Below are 12,338 nucleotides of genomic sequence, written 5' to 3' on the forward strand. Positions count from 1 at the left end.
TTCACCTACCATTTCTCTTTTCATCTATCTGTCTCCCTTCTTGTAGGTTCCATCCCCTTTCAGCCAAGACATGATTCAGCTTCCTGTTTTCTATGTTGTTAAACAGTCAGTGAATTGTTCAAAGGATGTTTCACCATAGAATCTCAATCCTGTGTATAGCATGCTTAAGTCAATTTGGTTGTGTGTATAGGTGTATGGCTCTTTACGTGTTTAAAACTATGTTTGTATTTTAGGCCTAATTTCCACATATTTTAAGTTGACAAATTATATTTTCTTGTATATGGGACACAAAATGATGTTATACTTTATAAATATACTGCAGAAAAATTAAACCCCACAAGTGAAAATAATCATCACCACAACTGCTTATCACATGTTTTGTTGTGAGACTCTTGGATGCTACTCTTTCAGCAATTTAGTCACCATGCTATACAAAATATTTCAAAGGAAAAGTTTTTCCTATTCAATTAAGGGTTTATACTCTTTGACTATCCTACCATCCTCTCCCCATCCACACTCACCCAGACTCCAGCAAGTATAACTCTACTTTCCAATTCTTTGGGTTCCATTGTTTTACAGTTCATTTTTGTGAACACAGTTATCTTTTTATGACTGCTTTTTTTTTAGCATGACATTCTCCAATCTCTAATTCCATTCATATTGTTGTTGCAAATAACCCAATTTTCCCCATTTAATAATGAACACTATCAACCTCACCACCTCATGTGCCTTTTTAGAAGAGTTTCAACAGGTTTCATTGTTCTATTTTAGTACATGCATGTAAAATACTTCAATTATATTCACCCTCATTTGCCCTCTCTGTTCACCCTCCCCTTCCTACCCCTCAACTTTCCTGTCATTCTTCTGCCATTCTTTTTTTAAAGTGTGTATTAATTGTACCATGGGGTTTCACCATCGTATTTTGTATGTGCATATTTTATATTTTAATCAAATTAACCCCTTCTATTCCTTTCTTTCCCCCTAACCTCACCTGCTTTCACATATTGTTCAATAGCCTTCAGTGTGATTCTTGGGGTTTTTTGTTGTTGTTGTTTGTTATTGCCAGTCCTGGGCCTTGGACTCAGGGCTTGAGCACTGTCCCTGGCTTCTCTTTGCTCAAGGCTAGCACTCTGCCACTTGAGCCACAGCGCCACTTCTGGCCGTTTTCTATATATGTGGTGCTGGGGAATCGAACCCAGGGCTTCATGTATTCGAGTCAAGCACTCTTGCCACTAGGCCATATTCCCAGCCCTCAGTGAGATGCTTGTTGTAATCTTTGTATCTAGACACATGGTATCTTGGTATTAATCCCCCTCCATCATTCTCTTTCTCTCTCCCTCCCATCCTTGTAAGCAGCTCCATATGTACAAACATGTCCTATTTGTGTGTGTATATAAACATATACATATATATGCCTAAATATACCTATCTTTTGGGCAGAGAGCCCATAAATGAGTCAAAGCAGATGGCATATTGCTTTTTGAGCTTTATTTATCTCATTTAGCATGATTGTCTTCAGTTCCATGATTTTTCCCGCATAATTTTGTTTCTTTATGGCTGAGAAAAATTTTGTGGTGAGTACATATCACATTTTTCCTGATCCAACCACTCATCAGTTGTTGGGCATGCTGTCTGGTTCCACCATTGGCTATTGTGAACAGAACTGCAATAAATTGGTATGTTGTTTATATGCTCTTGTCTATTAATCTACTCTCCATCAAGTATTTTTCCAAGAGTAGATAATGAGGTCATTAGGTAGGTCTATTTTTTGTTGTTTTTGTGTGCCAGTCCTGGGGCTTGAACTTGAGGCCTGGGCACTATCTCAGAGCTTTTGTGTTTAAGACCAATGCTCTACCACTTGAGCCAGCTCTACTTCTGGCTTTTTGGCAAATAATTGAGAGCAGAGTTTCACAGAGTTTCCTACTTGGGCTCGGGTTGAGCCATGATCTTCAGATTTCTGCCTCCAGAGTAGGTAGGATTACAGGTGTCAGCCACTGATGCTGATTTTTATAGTGCTTATTCTAATTGACATTCCCACTAGAAGTGTTCCTTTCCCCCTACATCCTCATATGCATTTGTTTTCTTGATGATTGCTATTTTGACATAGTAAAATGGAATTTTATGTAGTTTTGACTTACATTTCCTTTATAGCTACACACAAACATTTCCCCATGTGTCTCTTAGTTATTTGTATTTCCTCTTCTGAGAACTGTCTGTTCAGCTAATTCATTGTCTGTTCATTCATTCATTGGGCTATTCTTTCCCTGTTTCAGTTTTTTGAAACAAATCATATGTTCAGGTTGTTATTACTTAATCCTTCCTTAATAGCTGGTGGAGATTTTCTCCCGTTTTGCCTCTGTTATTTCTTTCTATTGAGATACAGAAACAGTTTTGAATTTGCTGAAGTCCTCCTTATCCATTTTTGCCATTATTGGCTGTGCAATTGGAATCCTCTTCAAAAAATAATTATCCATATTTACATCTTCTAGAGTTTCCCCTCTGTTTTCCTGCAGTAGTTTCAAAGTTTCTGATTTTACAGAAAAATCTTTGATTGATTTGGAGTTTGTCTTCGGCATATAGATAACCAAATTTCCCTACACCATTTGTTGAAGATGTTGTATTTCCTCTAGAGTATGCTTTGGCTCTTTAGTTAAAAGTCAAATGGGTGTAGTATGTGTTTTTATTCCTGGATCTTCTTGTCTGTTCTGTTGATCATCATTCATGTCTGTTTTGGTACCAGCACCATGCTATTTTTGTTACTAGGGCTCTGTACTACAATTTGAAATCAGATGTTATGATACCATCATCTATACTCTTTTTGTTTAGGATTGCTTTTACTATTTGGGGCCTTTTGTGTTTCCATATGAATTTGAGTATTGTATTTTAGATTCCTGTAAATAAGAGATTGATATTTGAGTGGGTTTTGCACTGAATTTGTAGATTGCTATTGATAGTGTGGCCATTTTCACAATTTCAATTTTGCCAATTCAGGAACCTTAAATATCTTACTATCTCATCTCTGCAATTTCTTTCACTGATATTTTATAGTTTTCATTGTAGAGGTATTCTCCCTTCTTGAATAAGTTAATTCCTAAGTATTTCCTTTTTTATTTTTGAGGCCTCTGTAGATGTTTCATTTCTAAAAGCTAATTTATAAAAAATAAAGTACTATTACTTACAAGAAATGAGATTTCATCAGCTTTGGAGGCAAAAGTTTAACTGTTTGTATTAGTCTTCTCTTACAGTCCAGTTAGGAGTTTACTGTACAGAATTGTTAGCTAAAACAACAGAAATTCTCCATTCTAGAGACTAGAAGTTCAAAATCAAGTTGCCAGAACCCTAAAATCATTGAATCTTAAGTACCTATGTAAAGGCCCTATCTCCAAATACAGAAATAATGGAGGTTGGACTTTGACATAAAAATTATGGTGGTAGGTATATAATTCATCTCTTTTTTTTTTTTTTTTTTTTGGCCAGTCCTGGGCCTTGGACTCAGGGCCTGAGCACTGTCCCTGGCTTCTTCCCGCTCAAGGCTAGCACTCTGCCACTTGAGCCACAGCGCCGCTTCTGGCCGTTTTCTGCATATGTGGTGCTGGGGAATCGAACCTAGGGCCTCGTGTATCCGAGGCAGGCACTCTTGCCACTAGGCTATATCCCCAGCCCTATAATTCATCTCTTGTACAGTTTCAATGGGACCTAAAGGCATAATGAAAAGTCAAACTCCCTAAACCAACTTTTGAACAACAGAAGTTAAAAAGAAAAATGAATGGTTCAATATTAATAATGTGGGTACATAGCTTATTTATTTGCTGTTTTGAGATCTTTTGCGCTGGCTTAGCTTTACTCACAAATGTATTCTCTAAATTTTTGCCATAGGAATGGTAATGAATTAATTTCATTACAATTTTGGAACAATATAAACTTCAGTCAGACATACAAAGGGCAAAGGTACTAGAGAAACAGAAAGAAGTTTCAATTACATTAATTTAGAAATAAAAAACCCTTACTGACAAATGATATACATCATTTGCAATGGTTATCAAAATATTTATAGCTTAATTGTGTTATTTTATGCAGATCATGAGATTCACGACAAAAATCTACTTAGAAAATCCTTTTGAATATTTATCAGTGACTGTTTAATCTGTACCTCTGAGTCTTTTTCCTTTGAGATGGGCTCTGTTTTGGAAAATAATCAAGTGCAGTGATTAATCCGGCAGTGTCCATAGTTTATTATGTAAAATGCTAATGATGAATGGACTGGCTTTCTTTGCAGCTGCAGATCAGCTCTATTGAGGAAGACACACAATTGTTAACGTCTACACTAGAAGTTTTATGTTTGGATTTGGGTGTTCAAGTTCTTCTGGTACCATTTCCATCTTCAGCTCTCAGTTCTGAAATGAGTAACTAGTTACTGATTTGAGCTATGTAGTTCTCAAACTGACCTCTTGCTCTTTGGCTTTTTCTTCTTCATCTAATAACAAAGCTATAGTACAAGTTACCAACAAATGCTTTTATCTAAAAATGTCTGAGAACTTTTACTTATGGGGAAATGGAAAGAATGTGGGAGGCCAGAAGAGCCATTGCTCAAAAGAGCCCTTTAAAACCTTACCAACTTCTGGGAAAATAATTACCAAAGAACTCTGTTTATTTGTTGGCCTTAGTGACATGAACATATATCACCCAGCCTCCCCGAGGTCCACAATTCTATTCCAAGTACTCAAAGATCTACCTGTAATGACTTCACAAAGTCAGGGGCTGAGAAAATATTTTATATTTTATGGATTTGGCTTAACAATGTTTTATTACAAAACTGATCCCAGTGTATATATGATAGCATAACAGTTTGTAGCAGCCTACTCCCAGTGAAGTAAGGATTGAAAGGGGCTATTTCAGGATTGACTAAAATTTTAAAAAATGTTGAGCAACAGAAAATAAAAGGGGCAAAACTTAAAAAAAAGATGAGGAACAATGTCAAGATGCGGACAATGGAGGCCGTGCCATGAAAAATCATGGAGAAAATTTATTTGCATATGGCTAAATTAAAGAACCCATTCTGTACAGATTCTTTATGCTGTATAATTTTAACTGTATTCCGGATATGACAAATTGTAGAACCAAGAAAGAGGTTGGTGGTTACCATGGAGGTGGGGAAGGCTAGTAGGTTGTGGGAAGCAATGACCAACAGAGCACAGACAGGAAAATAGAACCTCTGAAATTTACAACCAAATGGTAAATAACATAGCCACTGCACTAAAACAAAACAAAACAAAACAAAACCAAAAACCACTGGCCAGCATCACCTGGAGCTTCTTAGAGATGCAAAATCTTAGGCTCCATATTCAAATTGCATAGAGAATCCATGTTTGTATCTTAACCAGCCTCTCAGTTGGCTTCCATGTCCAGCAAGTTTAAGAAGCATTAGCATAGCAATCGGGGTCAGACAGACTTGCTTTTGAATTCTGTCATATTCCTTCTAATTTTTTTATTGTAAGTTACTTAGCATCATAAAGTCTCCATTTTCATACATATACCACAATGGGAAATGAAAATACCCATCTCAAATGGTTGTTAGGAGTATAAGTTGACAAAATTATGGATCATTGTTAAGGATTGATATTCCTAATTATGTTCAGTGTAACCAAGGTCTAAGAAAAATTTGAACTTCTTATGTTAAATTTTTGGCCTTTTAACTTCCAAAGGAAGAAGGAAGGGCAGGCAGGAAGGAGGAATTTATCAGGGCATGGAAGAAAGGAAACAAAGAAGACATTTTCATTCCATTAAATATGATAAAGTCACTCTTCAGAGGGATTGTTCTTGTCTATTCGTAGAAGTAATTGGCATTGCTCTCCTGGAGCTCTGCATAAAAACCAATCTGTTGAATCAATCAGACTGACACCACACCAATGGACTCATTTAACTTTCATTTAGTCCAAATGACAGGCCCTAGTCAGCCATTCCCTCTGAAGGAAAGAAATACAAGAACTTTTCTCCAGTCCTGTTAGCAGCAAAAGTGCCACTCTACCTCAGCACTGGAACTTGGTACCTGACACTAATGTGTTGAGTCCTATTTATCAAGAAGACATTTGATGCTAAAATGGTTCTTTAAGATGATCAGTACAGAAAGTAGAATTGTGCTGAAGGTAAACCAGACTTGATAAGAAAAGGGCTTTTGCAGGGCTCTATCATTTTATTACAGTTTTCTGTTCTGAGCAGTCAAAGCAAATGGTACTTTAAGGTAGCTGTATATATTAGAAGTAAAAAATTATATGGTTTATTTTCAGTGCCTATTCTTGTGGATTTAATATGGTTGACGGTTTAACTGGCTATGCCAGCAAATTATTGTGGTGAGTTCATTTTGTGATATGCATCAAAAACTCTTGTTCCTCCCATTTCTATAAAATTTTTGTTCCTAAGATCTGGCTTAAATGTCACCTCAATGAAGCTTTCTCCTGTTACTTTGGCACAGTTCACGTGTTTTCTCTTATAATATTTGGTAGTTTCCACAGTACATCATGTAGCTTTCTGATTGGTGTTGGCTGTTTGTGTGTGCTCCTCTCCATCCCCATCCCCACCCCATCTCCTGCCCATTTTCCTGAAAATGGTGGCACCTTGTCAGTAACCTCTGTATTTTGAGCACCCTGCCTTGAGAAGCAGCAATGGGACCTAACAAATGGTTGCTGATGAACTTAAAAAGTGAACTACTGGCAGTTATCAATGGATCATGTATTTGTTTCCTTGGGCCACTCAATTAAATACCATGAACTGGATGGCTCAAACAACAGAAATTGATTCTCATATAGTTCTGGAGGCCCAGAAGTCTGAAACAAAGTGTCAAGGGGGCCATGCTCCCCTCAAAGCCTCTGGAGGAAAAGAAGCCTTGCTTCTTTCAGTGCCTGATAGTACCCGGGGCTCTTTGACAGCAAATTCAAAGTTCGACTTCAGTTCTCCTATGGCTTTCTGCACTGCGTCTGTGTCCATGTGGATAAGAGGGACTTCTTCCTTTCACAAGCTTCAGTTAAGGGTGACTTCATATTTTTAAATGTTCCTTGTGCATATCTTATCAATAACTTTAATACCATTTTCCATCTCCTTAGGGAAAGACATCAACTTTCTAATAAGCTTGTTTGGGATTTGCATAATTTCAGAGGGTATTTTACTTCTTGTCAGTTATGGGGCTTGAATTCTGGGGGTAGGCACTGTCCCTGAGTTCTTCAGCTCAAGGCTAGCACTCTACCACTTAAGCCACAGACCCACTTCCGGTTTTCTGGTGGTTAATTGGAGATAAGAACCTCAGGGACTGGACTTCCCAGCCCAGGCTGGCTGTGAACTGCAATCTTCAGATCTCGACCTCCTGAATAGCTAGGATTACAGGTGTGAGCCACCAGTGCACAACTCAGAGTTTATTTTTAAGTCTTATTTTGTTTTAGAGAAAACAAAAGATCCCCTTCTCTATGGCCGCCAGTACCTCTTTCTGTTTCTGGAGTCAGAAACATAAAGCTGCCCTGAAAGGCATAGCAGATGGCTGCTGCTAAGAAGCAAACTACAGGAGAGCTGTTCTATGTATTAGGTGGCTAGAGTAATTACTAAGAGCTAAGCATCAGACACCACAGGACGCCATGATGGGATAGAAAGAATACCTTGTGAGATAACAAGAATTATGTTCTTAACATTTAAAATAGATTCAAATAAACCTAAGCCTGGAAGGCTGGCTGAGTAAATCTGGATATGTACTTTTCACACACACAGCAATTAAGTCAGCTTCCACCAGTAGGTGGCATTTTAAGATGCGAAAATTAGAACGTGATTTTTGTTTGGTAGCAATTTTAATAGTAGCTGCCACATAGCTACTACTTAGTAAGAGATTCTCAGGTGGTAGGTGTTGTATAAAATGCAAGCATATTATATCATTTACTCCTCATATTAACCCTGAGATAGAAATAAAGGTATCTTCTGTAAATTAAGATCTAAATTTTATAGCAATTAAATAACTTTACCAAGGGCATACAATTACTAAATAATAGAATAGGGTATGCGGCAAGATGCAATATCTGATCAGGAATTCATATTCAGTGATGGAAACTATAAGAGTCTCTTTCTACTATGCCCCTGAAAAATATCAACATGCTATATTAAATCATAATTATACTAATATTGCACTGCAAAAGTCTATATTGCCGAAAAACAAACAGTTGGGATAGCTAGTAATCCCACAAGTCTTCTAATTATGGATGAATAGAAAGTGCATTTCTTTACAGACCTGTGTCATACCTTCCTTTGGGCCTTCTGCTGGAAAAGTAGAATCAAGTCTCAATAATGCCTTTATAATTGTATCCTCTAGTATCATTGACGTAGGACAGTACTGTATCATATCTCTGTGAATATAAAAAACCTTATACCTGTGCCAAGTGAAATGAACTCCACATTACAGAAACAAGAGTTATACCACTCTTGTAATTATTTTCAACATGCCATGTGAGCTCATACTACTTTTTTTCTCTTTTTCCTTGTCTGTTTGTTTGACTGATTGGTTTGTTTAGTTTTGTTTCTCTTGTACTCTCTTCCTGTTGCTGTACCCTCGCTACCACTGTATCACATCTGAGTACCCTGGATACTGTTTATACATGTATTAGAACTGGGCAAGGGAGAGGGAATACCAGAATCGAGAGAAAAATAACAAAAAGACAAACCATTCAAAAAGCAACACTTACAAAGCCATTTGGTGTAAACCAATTGCACAACTTTTGGATGGAGAGGGGAAGGGGAGGGGGAAGGGGGAATGAGGGAGGAGGTAACAAGTAGAATAAGAAGTGTACTCACTGCCTTTCATATGAATCTGTAACCCCTCTGTATCACACTTTGACAATAAAGAACAAAAAACACCTTATACCTGCTTTATGATATGTAGTAGTGACTGTACTTTATCAGAGCTGTTTTTTTGTTTGTTTGTTTGTTTGTTTCAGATTTCCATTTCTTTCTTTCTTTCTTTTTTCTTTTGCCAGTCCTGGGCCTTGAACTCAAGGCCTGAGCACTATCCCTGGTTTCTTTTTGCTCAAGGCTAGTGCTCTGCCACTTGAGTCACAGCACCACTTCTGGCCGTTTCTATATATGTGGTGCTGAGGAACTGAACCTAGGGCTTCATGTATACAGGCAAGCACTTTTGCCACAGGCCATATTCCCAGCCCCTACCAGAACTGTTTTAAATGATGTTACTCAAGAATGATTTCTTTCCAGATGATGATTGAGAAGCTAATAACAAACATGATGCCAGGTACCACAATAGTAACAGAACTTTGCATTTTTCTGGTTTTGTTTTTTATCTTTGTTCTTTTTATTAATGGAGTGTATTGAATGTCTAATTTTCCTCAGATGACTGCAGAACCCGGAAAAGTGGTTGCTGCTATTGATGTATAATATACTGACATATATGTATATATGTGTATGTATGTATATAAAATTTGAATTTTTGGAAACTTTAGCTTTGCTGTCAGCTTTGGAAAAAGTATCCAAGTTTATTGTGTTGAGTTGGCATTGCACAGAAATTAGTAGCCGTATTGGTCTAGAAACATTAAACTTAATTTTTCCCATTTATACAGGGATAAATGCACTGTAATAAATATGTAAGATGTTATCTACATGGGTTTGATTACAGAAATTAATAAAGCATCCTCTAAATAATAAAAAAACACTGGTATTACATATAAAATATTAGCAAATGACATCCAACAGGGTAGCAAATTACAATGCAACACTATTAAGCAGAATTGATTTCTAACAATGAAAATATGGTGCATAATCAGTATATGTGTCTCAACAAATAAAGGAGTGCAGAGAGGATCAAGGGACATTGCCCAGGCCTTAAGTTCAAGCACCAGGACTGGCAAAAAAAAGAGAAACATCCTGTTTCATCAAATTATAATTAATAAATTGTTAAAAATATTTGTAGTACATAAAATGAATAAGAGGTTTGTAGGAATAGTTTACAAAGACCTCCTATTAACCAGTGTAAAAGGTAAACCAGTAAGGAAATAAACAATTTCTGTGAAAAAGTATTAATCAGCAAATTCCTTGTTGACAAAACTATAAAAATTATGTCACTTTAATACTAGCAGAAAAATGTAGATTAGAGTAACATTGAGGTATCCCTTCTTTGTTACCAAACCAGAAAAATTTATCAGGAATAAACACCTAGTTGGGTATGATTTACTTATTGGGAATAGTTTTATTTAACAAGTATATATACATACTGAGTGTCTACCATGTGCCAGGCACTGTTCTAGGTGCTGAGGATCTATCAGCAAGAGTCTCATGAACTTTCCTACCTGGACTAGCTTCAAATCACAATCCTCAGATCTCAGCTTCCATCTTAGCTAGGATTATAGATCTGAGCCATGAGTGCCCAGCTACTTGAATGCTTTTTGAAGCACACCTAAAACATGATAAATCATGGTTGGTTATATATTCCACATTTATATTAAAATTTCATGATAAAATTACATCATCAGAACAAATTAAAAATATTCATTTACTTATAGATATCACTGAGGAGTTGAATGAGTTGGCCTAAATTTCCATCTTTCGTCGTTGGGAATCAAAGAAAATACCCCCAAATGTTAAATTAAAAACCCCCAGAGATTGGGTGCTACAAAGCCACCTGGAAATTAAGCCACAAGACCTAGCTGGAGGTTCTGATAAAAGTAGGAGATACTTCAAGATAGATGTAGAAGAAATTCATCTTTATTAAGGGAGCCAGAAGGGGAAAGGTCCTTTTTTCAAAGGAATTCTGGAACAGAGCCTGTTTTCTAGTCCTGGGCTGGAGGAAGCTTACCTTTGAAGAGGAAGCTTATAAAAATGTGAATCATAAAGTAGTGGACTTTGAAAATCTGGGTGACTATACTTCTGCCTTTCAAGGTTAGCTGGATGAATTATGTTGCCTCAGTACCACCAGAAGAAAAACCCAGGTGTTGACATTTGTTTGTGTTGACCAAGATTAGTCTGCAGAGCTGGCATTGCAGGAGAGTGCAAACATTCAACTTGCTTCCTTCCAAAGGAGGTGACGGCAGGCAATTATTTTATACTTATAAATTAAGGGACAAGGGGAAGCCAAGGTTGAATTAAAATTTGATTGCTATTCATTATTTAGATTAGAAGATCTGTTATATGATAGGCAAAAATCTCACCAGGAGAATGGTTGTAAAGAAAATTCTTTGGCTCATTGCAACATCTTGGGCTGATGGGTACCGTGTATCTGGGCAGACGGTGGTGAGAGCAATGTTGAACAACACGGTGTGGCCAGACATTAAACAACAGGAATTTCTAGAAAACAAGGCCATTTGTGATTACAATGGAGACATGTTATTTACTGAAAATCTCAACACCTGTTATCAACTTGTTAATGTCAGGGTCTAGGTAAAAAGCCTGTATGCATTATTTTTTTTTATTTTTCGGCTAAGCACATCCAGTTAAGATATGACTTTGCTCTTTATCCAGCATTTCTGAGCCTGTTCTTTCATGGATATCACCCAGGGAGCTTTTGAAAAACACGTCATTTGTATATCAAACCTTCTGAATTAAAATTTCCAGGTTGTGGACACTGTGGGGAGCTGTAATTTTGTTTTGTTTTCCATTCTCCTGGTGGTTCTGATGCCACTGATGGGGAGGCCAGGCAGGAAACACTCCTCCACGATCATTGCTGAAGGGAAACCCTTCTAGACCATGCAGATGACTGCTTTATAACTGTTGACATTCCAATCTCTTATGTTACACAAGTGTTACTTAACTACGTGTAACTCCATGTGAAAAAGATGCTTTTACTTACTACATAGTATTTATATAACCAAGATGATGTAATTCATGGGGAGAATTATTTTTATTTTTATTTTTTATTTATTTATTTATTTTGGCCAGTCCTGGGCCTTGGACTCAGTGCCTGAGCACTGTCCCTGGCTTCTTCCCGCTCAAGGCTAGCACTCTGCCACTTGAGCCACAGCGCCACTTCTGGCCGTTTTCTGTATATGTGGTGCTGGGGAATCGAACCTAGGGCCTCGTGTATCCGAGGCAGGCACTCTTGCCACTAGGCTATATCCCCAGCCCTCATGGGGAGAATTAAAAGAATAAAAGTAAATGAACAAATCTTAGGTGCATCTTAGACTGTTCAAAAATACCAGGGTGAATGATAAAAGGTAGCATTTGGCCAACCTGTCAGATGCTTTCAAAGTTTCATCCAGTGTGTGAGGTATCTACACTTTATCCCTCTAGAAGATGTCATAAAGTAATACCATCACTATTGTTATTATCTCTCATCCTGTTTTTCTTTTACTGTTTTTGTACTCATTTTT

The 12,338-nt window shown here is 37.2% G+C and overlaps 1 pseudogene; it reads left to right on the top strand.

The window, feature by feature from the left end:
• The first annotated feature begins 9,219 nt into the window (after positions 1 to 9,219).
• Positions 9,220 to 11,409, top strand: LOC125345408 (annotated as a pseudogene).
• The last annotated feature ends 929 nt before the right edge of the window (positions 11,410 to 12,338 follow it).

Source organism: Perognathus longimembris, chromosome 2 (genome assembly GCF_023159225.1).
Source record: "Perognathus longimembris pacificus isolate PPM17 chromosome 2, ASM2315922v1, whole genome shotgun sequence".
Taxonomy (NCBI): domain Eukaryota; kingdom Metazoa; phylum Chordata; class Mammalia; order Rodentia; family Heteromyidae; genus Perognathus; species Perognathus longimembris.